Genomic DNA, 15,604 nt, shown 5'->3' with positions numbered 1-15,604 from the left:
GGGGAAAAAAATAAAGGACTCTAGGGGAAAAAGGAATTCTAGCATGCCAGATATTCAGCATTAAGCGTGCTTATTATTCAGTTTAGTCTCATATGACATGTTTATGACCAGTATGTGTGCCTCAACGAAGGCACTCCCTAAAAATGTATCCATTAATTAGTTTTGGTAGAAGAAGTAGAGAGAGTGCACATATTCCTCTTCTCCACCGACAGCACGATTTGCTTTTCCACAGAGGAGGGTGCAAAATGATTTCAAGTGTGCCGGGTTTGGCTTTCTCCTGGAGTCGTACCCTTAAAATCAGCAGAAGGGAGGGAGGGGAGTTACTCCGTCTATTATCATCAAGCTCTGCTAATGTAGCCCGGGCGCCACGTGACTGCAGAAAAGGCTATTATCTCAATGAAAAGGAAACTGCTTTTTAGAGCAGCAACAGAACAGAAGCAGGAGGAATTTTCGAGTACTCCACCATGCTGGATTGTCAAAGGGGGATCTCTCTGATCAGCAGTTAGGGAAGGATTAGCGTGGCCAGTTTGTCAGCTGTCATTAGAAGCAGATGACAGAGATGATAAGCTGCTGTGTGCGCACGTCCTCACTCAGCATGTGCTTTGGTTTACATCAAGACATAACACTGGTTTGGGATAATGGAGAGCTGATATTTTTAAGGCTGTAAATCTACTGGTAATTTTCTCCTTTTTTTTTTTATTATTATTTTTCCTTTTTTTTTTCTCCTCCTGTTTTTAATAAAAAGCCAGTGTGATGGATGGGGAGTTTATCTACATCTTGATCTGAAGACGCAGAAAAACTAGTGAGATCTGCCTTCAACTGCAAAGGCTGGAAGACGACAAGGTGTGTTTCTGAAGTGCTGTGACTTCATTGTTAGCGCTTTCTTTTTGCATGTGTGTGTGCTCCCGTGTGTGCGTCGTAGGTGTCTGGATGTTGCGGGGGGGAACGGTGAGGGGGGTGTTGGTTTGGGGGAGGAAGAGCTAATTTCTTTTTGAGCAAAAGACTTTAAAGATAGTGTTTCTAAATAACAAATTCAAAAAAGAATGTAAATTTGATTCTCCGGTTTCTGTAGTTTCACCCCTTTTTAATGGCTACAGGTGTACTTGTGGTTGCCTGTGACATTTTTATGGGTTTACGAGACTAAATTTATCTTAGTCAGGGCACAGGAAATATTTTTGTAAGCAAGTTTTCTGGCATCCAGAACAATACACAAACCTATCTATATTTTCCCACTGTCAAGAGAAGGTGGAGCCTGAGAGTGTCTTTTTCATTGCAGTAATTACTATTCAGTATTCAGTAATTTCTATGCACATGAAAAAGTACAGAGTAAGTCAGACTGAGACATCTTTGCAATAAAGCTTTCTCTTTCTGACCAAGAGCTTACGAAGACAAAACACACTGAAACGTTCGTAGTTGTTATATAACTTTCTCTATTCTCTAATCTTAGTTTTCTTTACAAGTATGCGATCCCGTAAACAGAATGACATTCAGTTAATCTTCAGACCTTGTATTTATCTCATGGTTATGCATGCTGATGTCATTAAATATCTTGCCAGTATTTACCTTTCTTTTAACCTTGAGAGGGCAACATCTAATATTGCAGATTAATTAAATAATAATATCCCCTGAAAAGTGTTATAGGTGCTTACTTGTAGTAAGTGAAGATAGTATACTTTGGAAGTTCTTGCAAGCTTGTTGACTTTATTTTCTGGTTGTACACAGCACTGAGCCCAGCATTGCTCTTTAACTCACAGCAGTAATACTAATCCTGGACCACAAAAAAAAAAAAAAAAAAGTGTTTGGATTTGCGTGGGAGTGCTGCTCATCACTTCTCCAGAATTTTGTTGCCAAAGTTAAGGGCAGGATTGCAAAGATGCATGTAACAGGTCATTACTGCAGTGCACTGGCAGTTCGCTGAAAGTGTGTTTTCCTGGATTCATATTGAAATAGTGGTGGTGACTATCATGCTTAGAATCCGTTTAATAATTAACTAAATACATACAGGAAATGCCTTAGTTTATTTTATTTAGGACTTTGAAATACTCATGCTACTTTGAGATAGGAGGGGGGGAAGGAAAATATTGTTTTTCAAATTAATGTAGTATGTGTTTGAAGAGACTTTATTTCATACTGTGAAGGCAGAGCCAGAAACGTAAACAAGTTAGCACTATTTATTTGCTTGTTCTCTTTTGTCTCAGTTTGATTATTTTAATTGCAGTATACTTACATTTTGATACAGAGGCCTGGGGCAGGCGGTGCCGTTGAGTAGAGGCTTGAGAGCTCGTCACGTTCGTGGCACCAAATGTCAAAGCCACAAGAACAATGAAACTTCCTCTCTGCTTCTTGTGTTTTCCTCCTTTATTTCATTACTGAAGATCTAACAAGGTAGTGGGGGCCGAGCAGCACTTACTGAAATGTTGGCACCTATGTTTTGTAGAAAAATAGATTTTGTCTGCTTGTACAGTCATTTTGATTTGTCTGATGCATTTTAGGATGCATTAAGGGGGGAAATTTGAACAAAATCAACCTTTTGTGTAGACAGTGTTTTTCAATGGCTCCATGTTTTCACAAAACTAAAATTGGGGTCTTTTCTTTTGTAAGCAATTTCTTACAGAAATATGTTGTGTAGCATGTATAAAACTTCAAGCATTATCTTTGACCAGAGTTGTTTTGTTTACCCACACTTCTAAATTCCATATGCTACTGTAGTCAACAAGGTTACACTAGTAATGAATGTTGAAAAGGTGTTGTGCTCTTTTTTTTTTTTTTTTCTTTTTTTTGGTCATCTCTGTAAGGTAAATTATTTGTGCAAGGAGGGAGAGGAGGCATGACTGCATTGCAAAGTATGCTGTGTTGTAAGAAAAAAAACCTTCTTGGAAAGTCTGAGCTACAGGACTACTTAGAAAATTACATTTCACTCCAGAGCATAACATTTAATAACAAATGCCATTAGGAACTCAACTGGCTGGTTAGACTTTGACATGCCATTTTATTTATTTATTTAGCCTAGTAGCAGGAGAAAAAAAGGAGGAAGGGTGTGAAAATAACCTTGATTCTGAGTATCTACTTAATTAATAAATTGAATAAATTTGTTAGCACACTACTGCAGAATAGCCCCATGACTGCAATAAAGAAGTTGAATTAAGGCTGAGGACTGGGTCTACAATCCAAGCTGTCTGACCTGAGTGAAGGAGAACGTTTGTAAGTTGATAATCATTGTACCTGCAAGGAAATCCTGATGGAGTCATCTTACTGCCGGCATTCTGTGTTAGTTTTTCTTACTCGCCCATGTTCAGCTGTGGCAGGCCTAGAAGGATCCCTGATTTGGAGTAGAATTATTATCAGCAGGTAAAGCTTTAGTCTTTGAAGGTGAAGGGTAAGATTTGAAAGCCCGTGTCTTTCAGAAATGAGATGCTCTTGATAGGCGGGAGTCTGTGGCTGACCCTGCAGGTAGTTTCCCTGATAGCTGGAGCTGTACAGTGAGGGATTGGCTGGGATGTGATAGGCAGCATAAGGAAGACAGCAGGAATTTGATGAGGGTCCTAATCGAAGAAACTAACCAAAAAGTTTATGATAAATGAACTTAATCTGCAGTGTGTGTTGTACCTGAATCTCCTCTTTGCTCTTCCCATTTCATTTTCTCCTATGCACACTGTCCCCAGACTTCATCAGGATACTGTCATGCTCTGATTTTCCATTCCTGATAGCATAAGCTGTTGTGATTGAGCAACCATCTAACACAAGATTCTTGTGAAGAAACTTCTGTTAGAACTTCATGGTAATAAAATTATTTTTGTTGCTTTTCTTGAAGTTTGTCCAGGTGTTGAGTCCAACTAGTTTTAAATGTGTGTAATTTTTCACTTCGAGGCAGTGTGTTGCAGGCTTCTGGTCAACTCCTTCTGTGAATGTAGTGAGTGTTTTTTCCCCTCTTTAGTAATTATATTTCATCATATTCCAAAATTAAAAATAACTTGCAATATATGCTAATTCTTTTTTAGCACTTCTGATTCTTCTTTACCATAAATTGTTTCATTATTAACACATTCAAATTTCATTATTAACATTATTCAAATTAATTTTTAGAAAGAGAATAAAATGGCTGATAATGAAGATTCAGCTTTAATAGTAGAGTAACCTTGTTTTCCTTGGGCTCCAAGACACAAGCATAGTTATGTCAGGCCCATGGACTGATTTATGTCCTACAAAAGAGAGAAATAATAGTTTGACATCTTCCTCTAGTAGACTAGGAGGAAAATCCAAGCTTCAGTGAAGTCAGTGATAAAATTCTGATTTATTTCAGCTGAGTCATAACATCCTCTTAGAACTCTTCAATTATTTCCAGAATGTCATTTCTGCTGTTAAGGGAGCTTTGGTAAAGCTTATAGGGTGTTCCCTGTAAGCATTGTGGAGGCCAAAGGTATATATGCATTTAAGAAGGAATTAGGCACAACTGACGATAGGTTCAGAGAGAGGAGGACAGTAACACCACAGCTAAGCTTGAACCACTGATTGTCAGAGACAGAGAGAGGAGGTATCAGGGGAAGGATCATTCTCCAGCTGCCTTGTACATTTTTCTGAGGCGTTTGCTATTAGCTTCCATGACAGACTACCCACTAGCTAAATGTCTCTTTCATTTGACTCATACAGCCATTCTTATGTATGTTTTATGTGGTCATAGTCTGTATTCGTATGTATGTGTGAACATATACATACGCACACACTTGTGGGTGCAAAGCTTGTGCCCACAAGGTTTTATTCCTTGGCAGTTGACTGACTAAAGCAACAAGAATTTTATGAGTTGTGTTTTCCTTATAAATGCTTTAGAATGACAAACTTTTGTTGTCTTTTGTTACTGCTGGATGCAGAGTTTGACTAAAGCAAATAGAAGGGTATGAATGAGGACTGACCCGAAATTTGAAGTCATTAGTAATTGTTATTCATGTTCATAGATCAGTTTTTAAACTCATAGATGTATTAAGAGCATATTTGATTAAAGTGTACAGGCTACTATGGACAGTTACTTCTTATCAAGCTAATAGTACTTTGTAAGTGTTTGCAAGACACTTGTGTGTGGCTCTGACATAATTTATTCTATTAGTTTTGAGTTTTGTGGTTAGTCATAATATGCTTAGTTAGTACTCTCAGTGCCTTTCCCAAGTGTTTAACATACATCTAACACACAGCTGTATTAAGCACAACACTAATTCTGCATGTTGGGAGATGGCACAAGTATAATCTTTTATGCATATAGCTGTATTCTCTCAAAAAGCATGTATTAAATTGATCTTCAAACATTAGTAAGAAGAAAGTAATACATTTTTTTCTATTCCCAAATTTTGCACTGCTGCTCCAGTATAAATGGATGATACTGGCTTGGGTACCAGTATCAGCAGGAAGCACCTGCTGAGAGGAACTACCTGCTCAGGCAAGTACAGGATAGGAATAGAGACCAAACCCCATCTGGTCTCTCTTGTAACAGCTGAGACCACGTCCTTGTCACTAGCACACTCTCTGGGACCAGGGCTGAGGCAAGTCATCTTACAGGCTGAGGAGGATGCTGACTTTTCCAGGGAAGATGCTCTAAATGCGTTTCAGAGGCAGAGAGGATCAGTGAAACAGGCACCATACTGAAGATGATGAGTTCGGTATACAGTTTCAAGAAGTGATGCAGTATTCTGAACTTGGTGTGGGCACCAGCCACATCCCTGGCTGACAGAAAACATCAATGTGAGGTAAAATTCACCTCATAGCCAGCTGTGTTAACATTACTATGACCATGGCTGTTTGAGGACCTGAGTGCTAGCATTCATATACCTTGAATATAGGTATGTTTGACTTTGGTCTGTTCTTGACTTGCAACCTTCTGAAACAAAGCAGCTTGAATTCTTGATTCTTAAATTGAAACTTTCTTGTTATACACTGTCAAATTAAATGCATGCTTATGAGAGCATCTCAGTATTTGAGAAAGAAGTGTGGAGTATGTAAGTGTATCTTTTAGGTACGTGTGGAGTAGGTTATTCATTCACCGTGATAACAATGTCAAAATGTGTAGAAATGCTTTAGATAATGTTTAGGTACACTTCCTGCAAATCAGTTTTAATTCAGTGCTTGGCTTTTGAAAGAATGGCCTGAAGTTTCAACATGCTTCCTAGTAGTAGGTGGTTGGGCAGAAGAAAAAGACAAACCCTCTTAGTGCTGCAGCTATGGGAAAATCAGAAACATGAGTTCAATTTTTGATTAGGCACCAGAGAAGGCACACAGAGCTGAGCTTTCTGAACTGCAGCGAAGATTTCAGTGAGATCATGTGTTTTCAGTAACAGCATCTACTCCAGGATTGAAGGAACATTATTTTGATGGCCAGGTTAGAGCTATGAAAGGTGGCATGCAACGTAAGCATCTCTTGCTGAGGCTCCAGTGCAAGCTTGGGTTGCATGTCACATAGCACCTGAGCGTGTGCAGATGCTAATTTGATCCTAGTGCCCAGGAGGACCAACACTTCTTTAGCTGCATGAAGTCATTGAAACTGGTGTTGATAAGTGATGAAACTCACGTTCAAATATGATAGGTTTGATATCTCCGTGTATAGGTTAGATAAATCTATGTATTACTTACTGTATAAAACAGATGCAGAAACACGATGCTGTTCTCTCTGGCTCACCCTCTGCTTTTTACTTTTTACCCTTACAGAGCCCAGTTTCCTGAGCTTTTTATTAATGGAATACGTTTTATCTAAAGTAAACAGACTGGTATTTGACAGGCAGTTAACTGGAGTTAAATCCTAATGTAGGCATGCCTATGCCACAGAGATGTGTAAACGCCTTTGTCTATTGTGATCGGTCATATTTTTCTCACTGCTAAGATAGGCGTCTTCAAAATCACACTGAGCTGTGTAAGCTTACTGGTGTTCCAAGTAATGTATACGTTTCTATCAGTTATATTTATGAGTTTAGAAAATGTTCTTGGATTTGAGTTTTTCCACAGTGCCTTACACTTGTGAGAGCAGTTGTTTCACTTTTCCACTCTCTCTGGTCTGGTTTTTCCTTCACTCTTTGGGGGTTTCTGGGGGGGGGGAAAGTTGGCGTGGGAATTTAAGTGGACAAATAACAATTTTGAAACTGAGATTGGCAGAGAGGATTCAGTAGGAGTTAAAATATGCTTAACTCACTGTTCCAGAAGGACCATCAACTTGAAATGAAAGCTATTTAAATACAAAGTTTTCAATACTATCCTTTTCTGTGTTGTTCATTTGTCAGCTGTGGTATTCACAAAGTTTTACTTTAAATCACAGTAGATTTGAAATATTAGGCATCTAAATCAGTCTAATAAGTAAAGTTGTTAGTAATTGTAAGCTATAAAAAAAAATTCTGGATTAAATAAACATCTTACGTGGGAATTCAGACTCCTCCTTTTCCAGTGAAAATGCTCGCAGGCTTCATATTTTTTTCAGCCATAGTTTGATGCTTACCAAATGCAACCTAGGTGGTTAAATGGTTTTAGAATTACCTTTGTTTTCTTCGCACACCTCCCCCTTTTTTTTTCTCTTTTTTTTTTTTTTTTTTTTTACTTGGCTACCCACCACAAACAAAAGGATGCAAGAGTGACTGGCATGTATACAAATAATGTTCTGATATTGTATTTTGTTTCTTCATCTGATGTTTTAAGGGGAGCTTTAGTGGTATTAAGCTGCATTTTCTTTTGTCGTTGAGTATTAAGAATCAGAAGCAGTCCTTGATAACGAGAGAAGTAGAATCCCAAACCTGAAATTGTGATAGTCTTGAACAATTTTTTGCAGTAGTACCACATGCCTCCTCTTTGACAACGTTTTGGGTGAAAACAGACCTTTTCCTCTTTAAAAGTGGAAATTGAGCAAAGCTGTTCTATGTTATGTAAGAAAAAGAAAAAAAACCCGGTACTGTCTTCCTCTGATACTTTTTCTCTGTTGTTTTATTAAAGCCTACTCTTGCTATTCCTGGGCATATTAGAGGTGGCTGACGCAGGCTAATCCGTAAGCAGCTGGGTGAGTGGCTCCGTTAAGAGCCTTAGCCTATGGGAATACTGGAGATAGGAGCCATCTTACAGTGCTGGGGTCAGCCTGGAGGGCTTTTTGCAAAGTCTCTAAGCAGAACCAGGGGGTTCTCAAACCTGTGGTTTTGAGTAGCTGAGAAAAACCTCTTTCTCCTTCAAGATCTAGGTGGGTTTTAAAGAAAGTCCTGTTAAATACCAGTCTGTAACACTGAGCATTAATGTTAGCCATTTATTTGATTGTTCCAGCCAGTGTTAAAGAGCTGCTGCCGCCCATTTGCAGCCTAATGTGTTTATTAGACAGTCTTCCCAGTGGCATCTTGAAGTGTCTTTCAGCTAAAAAATTCATGAGCATTATTGGCTTTCAGGCTGCAAATTGCATATGTCTTCTTCTTACTGTCTAATACACCACTCTAAAGCCATTACACAGGAGTAAGGGAAAAGAAAGATATTGTTGAGGAAGGAGCCTTTGGCTTAAACATTTGTTTATAGTCTGTTACGGCTTTTTCTAGACTGAGCATAAATGTGAGTAGTAGGCATTGGAGCCAGTTTTCTGTTCTTTTATGCATGGGCTCAATGGCATTTACTAGTAAGTTATGTTCCTTTTCTTGGATCTAATTTGTGGAGTTCAAGAACAAAATATAATTTAGTAAATATTACCGTAAGTCTTGTTTTAATGTTACCTGTAATAAGGTCTCTCTCAAATTAAATTGTATCTTCTGAGTAACAAGTGTTATTCTCAGATAGAAAAAGCTACAGGTGCACGTCAGGTTTTAGTACCAATCCTTTAAAGGTGACTAGAGGTTTTCAGCTTGCTGCTACCACCTTCTTCATAGAAACTCTGTTTTCAGTCTTCACTTTATACTGCCTGACTGTGGTAGGGTGGCAAAGATTTTAGGCAGTTTCCTCTGTAGTGAAAGTGGTAGTGCTGTTTTAGGAAAAAAGCATACCCTTGAATAAATGATTTTGTATTTTTAATATGAGGTTACCATCACCAACCAAGGTATTGGTCATCTTGCTTGTTTTGGCACACTGGCATTGTTTCGTTTGGGGTGTATCCCAGTTCCAGGTGTTCGGTGGTGAAGGGTGGGTATGGTAAGTTGGTTGTAGAACATGTGGCTTATGTATACTAGGGATGCAGGAGGATGGTTAAATATATATAACTTTCTTTTCTGTCAAACTTTTTAGAAGAGGATTTTTTGCTTCAATTTAATTTTACCATACATTACAGTCTTTTTTCCCTGCTCCTTTTGTTTCCCTTGATTTTCACCTCTTTTGTTTTACTCATTTCCAAACTCTTATCCGTGTCCCTCTGGGTTTGTTGAAATACCCGTGCAAAAGAAAGTTTGCGTGTGAGGAGGCTGAGGTTTTCTGAGTGCAGTGCGGTGCGAAGGGCGGGCGAGCTCAATTAGCTGATTGGGATTCTGATGGGTGCTACAATGAAAGGTGCTGGGAGTCAAAGCAACCCTTCCTCTTGAACTGCTGTGCCTCACCAATAAAAGGTTGGCCTCAGGCTCCAGTGCCTCCAGTCTCTGATCTAACATCTTATCCTGCCTCTGACAGCAATTTCCTCTTGAGACCTGGGAAAGTGCATAGCGAGTATTGCCTTCTTCCAAAGGGTTGAAGATCGCAGTATGTATCAATATTAAATATTTTTCGATTCAGAAATGGAGCCAGTGAGAAAAGAGTTCATAAGCAGGAAAAACATGAAGAATCAGAAGTTGCATGTGACTTCCCACTTTCCTCCGGCTTCTACCAGAATTAATGCTGCACGGAGTATATCAGTAATTTTGAAACCGAGACCGAGAGCTTCTAGTCATGAGAACTTCACAGGAAAAAAGTGTAAATTGTAGTGGATGTATGTTTGAGTTTATAATTAACCACAGGAATATAAGCTGTTTATATTTTTTAATTGGGCTATTAGAGAAAATTTTTGCCAAACTTTTCACTGACTCATGATATTTTTGGTCAATAAACAGTATTTTTGCTGTTTGTTAGTCAATAAAACAGTGACTTTAATAAATCACGTCTGTATTTATCAGTTGTATCTACACTAAATGCATGTATTGGTGTGCTGGAAGGCTGGTAGTATAGTACTGCTACCTGATTGTCCGCTATATGGTGCTTTACTTTTTGTTTGGTACTTTTCAGATTGAAATAGCAGCTTTGAAGGTGTAATCCTCATTTATTCTTTAACTGCATTTGTTAGGCTTATAATAAATCTGACAGTTTAACAGGCCATGTTTGGAAGATGGCCTGCCCTGATAAGAGATAAAATGCACATTATCTTCTTCTGCATTGACTCTGGATGATTAACTGGGTTCACTGATGCTGAGGATCAGTGCTGGAAGGTTTATTCTGCATGCCATGTTTCTTCGTGGCGTATGAGGAGCAGAGAAGATGTTACAAATTCACACAACTGATTCATGCTAGATTTTTTTCTGTCTCCTCCTTCACAAGGCCTCTTTTCCTTTTTTCCTCCCATGTGTTTTATTTTTGGGTTTACATTGTTTTATTTTTTTCCCTTTCAAAGATGAATGTCTTGTAAAAATATGTTTACTGTTGCTGTAGGTTAAGTGTCTCTGTGTGCTCCAACTTTGAGCAGTTACTGGTAGAGGATGTGAAGGAGGATGTGCTGTCACAACGAGAGCAGAAACTATTGTTTTATTACTGATAACAACAAAAAATGAATTGAAATCTCTTTCAAGCTCTGTCTTTTCAGTCTCCCAACATCTGGCAGAAACCGGTTAGGTCTCAGTGACGGTAATTACTAACACATACTGTCCAAGAGTTTATTCATTTAACTTTTCAGTGTTTGTTATTTATATTTAACAATTGGAAAAATTAGACAATGATTTTGTCTATGAGTATTTTGGATGCTTAGGCCTGTGGTGGCAAAACGGAGAGAGTAGGAAAATACACTTCTGGTGTTAAATGTAGATACAAAGGAAGTATTTAATTACCTGAGGTGTCCCGTTGGTACAGGTCATCTGTCGGAGCCTAGAATTATTCTTTAGGTATTTTTAGTAATAATAATTCTGCTTCTCTAATTCTCTCTTTCCTTTTGAAAATGCTGTGGTGGGTGTATTTGTCTTTCCATTGCTCCTTTGTTCCTCATGGATGCCCAGTGGAATTGAAGCTTGAGGGACATCTGAGTCAGCATTAGAAGTTCAGATCTTAGTTATTGTCGTAGATTTTTTTGTAGAACAAATGGAAAAAACCTTGCTATAGATTGAGAAGAAAAATCTGCTACTACTACTACTGAAGGCAAAATGCTAATCCCAGAGGGGGATGTTATGTTTGCATTTTGGAGTGCAGTACAGCTCCCAAAGAACTTACACAATAAAAAAGGGAGTGCCTGCTCTTGCATGACAGTTGATTCTGCAAGACACACGCATTCAAATTCAGCTTTGTAAAGCATCTTCTTTCAAATAAAAATTGGTTTAGTTCAGCATCTGACATATCATGATGCTGTTTTTTCATTAACAAACATATATGTCCATCTTCCTCTCCTCAATGTGGTGTTTGATTGATGAGCCATTGTGCAAAAGGAAAACTATGATATAGTTGCCATCACGGAGACATGGTGGGGTGATACACACAACTGGAGTGCTGTGTTGGATGGCTACAAGCTCTTCAGGAGAGATAGGCCAGGGAGGAGAGGAGGGGGAGTGGCGCTGTAGGTTAGGGAGGGTTTTGAATGTCTGGAGATCAGCAATGGTGATGGAAGGGTAGAATGCTTGTGGATCAAAATAAGGGGGAAGGCCAGTAGGGCTGGCATCACAGTGAGAGTCTGCTATAGACCACCCACCCAGGAAGAAGATGTAGATGAAATATTCTACAAACAATTAGAGGAATTCTCACGGTCACAGCCACTAGTTCTTGTGGGTGACTTCAATCTACCAGATATTTGCTGGAATTTGAATACATCAGTGAGGAAACAGTCCAGGAGGTTCCTAGAGTGTCTGGAAGACAACTTCCTGATGCAGCTGGTGAGGGAACCAACCAGGGAAGGCTCCCTACTGGACCTGCTGTTTACCAACAGAGAAGGACTCATTGACGGTGTCAAAGTTGGAGGCTGTCTTGGACATAGTGACCATGAAATAATAGAATTTTCAGTCATAGAAGCAGCAGGGAGAGGGATGAGCAGAACTGCTGCCTTGGACTTCTGGAGGACAGACTTCAGCCTTCTTAGGAGACTGGTTGGAAGGATCCCTTGAGAGTTGGTCCTGAAAGGCAAAGGGGTCCAGGAAGCCTGGACAATTCTCAAGAGGGAAATCTTCAGAGCCCAGGAGCAGGCTGTCCCAGTGAACTGCAAGACAAGCCAGAAGGGCAGAAGACCAGCCTGGCTGAACGGAGAACTCTGCCTAGAGCTCAAGAAGAAAAAGAAAGACTGTGACCTATGGAAGAAGGGGCTGGTCACTCACAAAAATTACAAGGATTCTGTGAGACGATGCAGGGAGAAAATTAGAAAGGCAAAAGCCCAGCTGGAGCTTAATCTGGCAGCTAACATAAAAGACAATAAGAAAAGTTTCTACAAATACCTTAACAGTAAAAGGAGGGTTAGGGAGAATCTCCACCCCTTGCTAAATGTAGTGGGAGAAATAGTGACTGAGGATGAAGAAAAGGCTGAGGTTCTCAATGCCTTCTTTGCTTCAGTTTTTAATGGTCAGACCAACTCACTGGGTGATATGCCTCTGGAACCAAATGGTGGAGATGGAGACCTTTATCATAGTTTCTTTCAAGAGGAAATGGTAAGCGAACTGCTGCACAGCTTAAATGTGCAGAAGTCTATGGGGGCGGATGAGATCCACCTGAGAGTTCTGAGGGAGCTGGTGGAAGTGCTCACCAAGCCACTTTCCATCATTTACCAACAATCCTGGATAACAGGGGAGGTACCAGCTGACTGGAGGTTGGCAAATGTGACGTCGTTCTACAAGAAAGGTAAGAGGGAAGACCCAGGGAACTACAGGCCTGTCAGTCTGACCTCAGTGCCAGGTAAACTCATGGAACAGATCGTCCTTAGTGTTATCATGCATCATGTACAAGACAGCCAGATGATGAGGCCCAGTCAACATGGATTTATGAAGGACAGGTCTTGTTTGACCAACCTCATCTCTTTCTGTGACAAAATGACCCGTTTAATGGACAAGGGAAGAACTGTGGATTTGTTTACCTCGATTTTAGCAAGGCCTTTGACACTGTTTCCCATAACATTCTTCTGCAGAAGCTGGCTGCCTATGGCTTGGACGGGTGTACGCTTCACTGGATCAAAAACTGGCTGGATGGCCGGGCTCAGAGAGTGGTGGCGAATGGAGTTAAATCCAGCTGGCGGCCGGTCACCAGTGGTGTTCCGCAGGGCTCAGTGTTGGGACCTGTTCTCTTTAACCTCTTTATCAATGATCTGGATGAGGGGATTGAGTGCACCCTCAGCAAGTTTGCAGGTGACACTAAATTGGGAGATAGTGTTGATCTGCCTGAGGGTCAGGAGGCTCTACAGAGGGACCTGGACAGACTGGATCAATGGGCTGAGGCCAACTGTATGAAATTCAACAAGACCAAGTGCCGGCTCCTGCACTTGGGCCACAACAACCCCCTGCAGTGTTACAGGCTTGGGGAAGTGTGGCTGGAAAGCTGCTCAGCAGAGAAGGACCTGGGGGTGCTGGTCGACAGCCGATTGAACATGAGCCAGCAGTGTGCCCAAGCAGACAAGAAAGCCAACAGAATCCTGGCATGTATCAGAAACAGTGTGGCCAACAGGAGCAGGGAAGTGATTGTCCCCCTGTACTCAGCACTGGTGAGGCCACACCTTGAGTACTGTGTCCAATTTTGGGCCCCTCACTTCAAGAAGGACGTCGAGGTGCTGGAGCGGGTTCAGAGAAGGGCAACAAAACTAGTGAAGGGTTTAGAGAACTTGTCCCGTGAGGAGCGGCTGAGGGAGCTGGGACTGTTTAGTCTGGAGAAGAGGAGGCTCAGGGAGGATCTTATCGCTCTCTACAATTACCTGAAAGGAAGTTGTAGGGAGATGGGGGTCGGTCTCTTCTCCCATGTTATGAATGACAGGACGAGAGGGAATGGCCTCAAGTTGCGCCAGGGGAAATTTAGGTTAGATATCAAGAAGAATTTCTTTACAGAGAGGGTTGTGAAGTATTGGAACAGGCTGCCCAGGGAGGTGGTGGAGTCCCCATCCCTGGAGGTGTTTAAAAACTGTGTAGATTTGGTGTTGAGGAACATGGTTTAGGGACCCTGAGAGTGCAGGGTGAATGGTTGGACTCGATGATCTTGAGGGTCTCTTCCAACCAGATGATTCTATGATTACTGCTGGTTTTGTTTTTGCTAATTCCCAATTTGGTTAATCCTTTTCCTGTTCTATACCATGCTACATAAGCCTTACAACATCATGCTAAATAAGCCTTACCCTCTTTTTCTTGATTTTTGTTTCAGAAGACGTATGGTAGAGCTGATACTACATTTCCATTTCTTCTAAAGCACTAAATGAACTGAACTGTTCGATTTCATTATCTTTCTTCTTTCTGGAAATTCCTGCAGAGATGTATAAAAAGATCAGAGGAGCAGAATGAATGCTGCTTTCTAATCTAAGGTGGTTCCCTATAGGGGAGGTTTATTGAAGTAAAACTTTGAGCCTCTGACTTGTCATTCTACTCACAGTGGCTTCAGTTTTGAATTGCCGTGTTTCCTGGAAAAATTCAGGCTTCAAGTTTGGGAGTTTTATTTTCTGGTCTGAGAAGCTATCTGTGTGATTCAGGAGCCTAAGAATGTTTAAAACAACTTTAAAAGTTTCTAAATAATCTTGTTTAAAATATTAATATATTCAATGTTATAATTTTTGTATTATAAAAATATTAGTAATAATTAATAAGCAAGAAATTTTGAGATTGATATATTAATGTGTATGGAGGGAGTTAGGACAGAACCTAAAAAGCACTCACTATAAGCAGTGTAGCTGCTCCTGACCCACAGATGTTTGTTTGTATGTCTAAAATTCATCTGTCAATTCAGTCTAAATTCATGAGATTTTCTCCTTCTCACTGGAAGGTTTCCTAGCTGCCTGCTCTTTGGTACTGCATGTGCCCAGAAGTACTTTCTTCTGAAAAATGCGGTTTTAGTTCCTTGCTTATGCCACATAAAATATGTAGAGTTGCCTAGACTCTGGAGATCTTTATCTAGTAGTATGCATAGATCTTGAATATGAATTAGCTTATGGAAAAAAAAGTCGAAATAACTGCTTTCTTTTTAAAAGACATGAGGAAACTGGGAGGGTGCTCAGCTCTTTGATTTGACTTGTTGGAGTCATTGCTGAGAAATGGGAGATACAGGTTTGCTACCCTCCTCAGCCTAAGGGATTCAAACCTCAATCCCATGTGTCTTAAGACAGTCTTTGAACTACTTATCCATGAGTTTAGTAGTATGGGCTACACACCTAAAGATTCCTAGTGCACTGCAAGAGTTAGACTTGTCCTGTTTGCTTCATTAATGTCCAGTTTTGGCAAGCAGATCGCCTACCACCTAGGAGGCTGTCCTATGTGATGAAGAATAGAGTCTTGAAACCCCTCTTCAAAGA

The 15,604-nt window shown here is 40.2% G+C and overlaps 1 protein-coding gene across 1 annotated transcript in view; it reads left to right on the top strand.

Moving 5' to 3' along the window:
• The window catches only part of NCOA2 (nuclear receptor coactivator 2), a 122,641-nt gene that overhangs the window by 27,181 nt on the left and 79,856 nt on the right, over positions 1-15,604 (top strand). The window lies entirely within an intron of this gene.

This window comes from Tauraco erythrolophus, chromosome 3 (assembly GCF_009769465.1).
Source record: "Tauraco erythrolophus isolate bTauEry1 chromosome 3, bTauEry1.pri, whole genome shotgun sequence".
Lineage (NCBI taxonomy): Eukaryota > Metazoa > Chordata > Aves > Musophagiformes > Musophagidae > Tauraco > Tauraco erythrolophus.
The sequence above is the reverse complement of the archived record's forward strand: the minus strand, read 5'-3'. Positions and strand labels throughout refer to the sequence as shown.